Source organism: Limulus polyphemus, unplaced genomic scaffold (assembly GCF_000517525.1).
Source record: "Limulus polyphemus unplaced genomic scaffold, Limulus_polyphemus-2.1.2 Scaffold1448, whole genome shotgun sequence".
NCBI classification, from domain to species: Eukaryota; Metazoa; Arthropoda; class Merostomata; order Xiphosura; family Limulidae; genus Limulus; species Limulus polyphemus.
In genome coordinates, this window is record NW_013667058.1 from 51,878 (window position 1) to 54,239 (window position 2,362).

The window sequence follows — 2,362 nt, forward strand, 5'->3', positions numbered from 1 at the left end:
AGTTTGTAACGAGAAAGAATAAACTAGTTTTAATCAAGAAGGGACTTGTATCGCTGAAGTCACTCGGAAATAATTTTTACCGGAAATTATTAAACAAGCAGATTGTTTGAAAATCTGCTTGAAGGCCTTTACGAGTGTCGCTCCTTTCTTATCTTTGAGTGGAACAACCCATGCATATTTCGAAACCCATCGATACACGTCAGCAAATAATTAAGGGTCAGGCTTTCTTAAGTGTGTGCAACTTGATGTCGCCAGTGTTCTGTAAGTACCTTACACAAACATATAACAATTTCGAAATGAGAGACGATGCACAGAATTTTCCAAACATATATAATATGTTGAGTTTGTGCTAAATTTTCCAGCAAACCAAAGAAATAAACAATGGTGTGGTGTTAAAAGTAGCATGTCGCCAGCAGAAAAATTTAATTTCAAAGCAATAACACAAACACAAAAATTATGACGTAAGCTTTTATTGTGATTAATTAGTGAACATTTATGCTTTGAAAAGTTGTTATTAGTTGATTGTCCCATTACTTTATCACATATAAAAATATCTTAATTAACATGTCGCTGCAGTCATGTGTTCTCATTTACGGTTGTTTATTTTCAAGACAATAATTACAAATTTTTGAATAAATAAAAAGATTAGAATCTAAAATCAATCCGGAAAGTATATAATTTGATTTGATCATACCCCAAACACAGGGTATCAAGAGATATTTTGGGTACATCTATTTAGAACTTGTAATAAAATTAGTTTTTAAGCACATGATTTCCTTTGAGCATATATCTAGTGTAGATACTCAAATAATGTCATTTTGTTATAAAGTTATACACAACAAGCAAGATATTTGTTGGTATCAATAACTGAAAAGGTAAGAGTAAATTGCATTCTTCAATAAAAATCACTGAACATGAAATTGTGTGAACTCCTTTACGTGTTCTCCTTTACTTCAGTTTTGCTTCAGAGGGTAATATATAGAGTGCATAATACTTTTCCCGCCATATTTAGTTTCCATCATGTGCAGATGATTACAGAAGGGTGGATTTGAAATGTATTAGTCACAAATCAACTCATTTTCCTGCAAGAAAAGTCCTTGAAAGTGGGATTACATAACGGGTGTGAATCTCTTTAACTGTATAACTAACATTCAAATGGTATGAGTGGTGGTAGTTTTAGGTTTAAATGACTGATAAATTATAAAGCTAAATCTGTGAGCGATAATTAGGGGTCTATTTGGGGAAATGATGAGATGCATGCAAAGGAGTTCACGGAATGGGTAAAGTAGATCACCATTTTAATTCAACTCCTTATATATGCCTTGCACTTCTTAGTATAATGCCAAATTATAATAAAAGCTTACGTTTATGATCTGTGGAAGTAGTATATTACAGAATACCTATTCTTATTAATCTGCTTTAGCTGGATTTACTGTAGAAATGTAAGGGAGATCACATTAACTTTGCTAATATACAGAGGTGGTATGCATTTCAGTGATGGGTTTCATATTTATATTTTTAGAATGGATGGTAAAGAAAGTCAGCAGCTGAAATATCACAGAAAAACGGCAGCAGAAGGGAAAACCTTTTTACAATTTGTTTGCTTTTTGTGAAAAACGGTAGTCATATTCATCAAGGTGGAAAAATATGACAGAATGTGGCCCGAGTGCTACATTTATGGCACAAGGTTTTTCAGTAGTTATATTTTCATGAATTGTATAAATCATGTTTATAGAAGATTTTGTTTCCAACATTTTCCGATTGAAAAATGGACACTTAAGAAAGTCTGGACTTTAAAATGATTGTTATAATGCCTTATGTTATATATATATATGTACTAAACTAACCTGCCACTGTCAATCAATACAAGAAACGATCACTCTGTTTCTTGAAAATCTGTATCTTACAGGCTTGTATAGTGTATATGTATATTGGTGTTGTTACCAGTCCTTGACATGATTTAGATTGAAGGCTTAACCTAATGCTTTTACTGACTTATATAAAGCCTGTACACTGTTATATCTAGCAGGATGTGAACTATTATAATAAATAGATTCTACAGTTTTATCCATATTATTTGTTACATCTAATGAATTTGAACCAACATTTTCTATTTGGTTTACTGTCTGTAGCAGTAGTTATCATCTGTCCTTTACAACAGGCAAAAGTAAATCTTAGCCGACTGATAATGTTAACAGGATTCAGAATTTGACAACAGCCCATAATGACAATCAAGAAACAAGTGATTATATAATACAACATTCGTTTATTAAAAATTAGCCCATTTAAATATAATTCATGTAGGTCTTTTAACAGTTCGATTTTCATGCTTCATATACGACCATCTGTCTACATTTCCAAC

At 31.9% G+C, this 2,362-nt stretch overlaps 1 protein-coding gene and 1 long non-coding RNA gene across 4 annotated transcripts in view; one reads left to right on the forward strand and one right to left on the reverse strand.

Annotated features, from left to right (window-relative positions):
• The window catches only part of LOC111086808, a 3,814-nt gene extending 1,743 nt beyond the window's left edge, over nt 1-2,071 (forward strand). Inside the window, exon 2 of the long non-coding RNA XR_002611524.1 lies at nt 1,523-2,071. This is a non-coding gene — a long non-coding RNA (uncharacterized LOC111086808). The remainder of the gene's footprint in view (nt 1-1,522) is intronic.
• Nucleotides 1-2,362, reverse strand: part of LOC106463621 (arylsulfatase B-like) — a 54,108-nt gene that overhangs the window by 39,360 nt on the left and 12,386 nt on the right. The window lies entirely within an intron of this gene.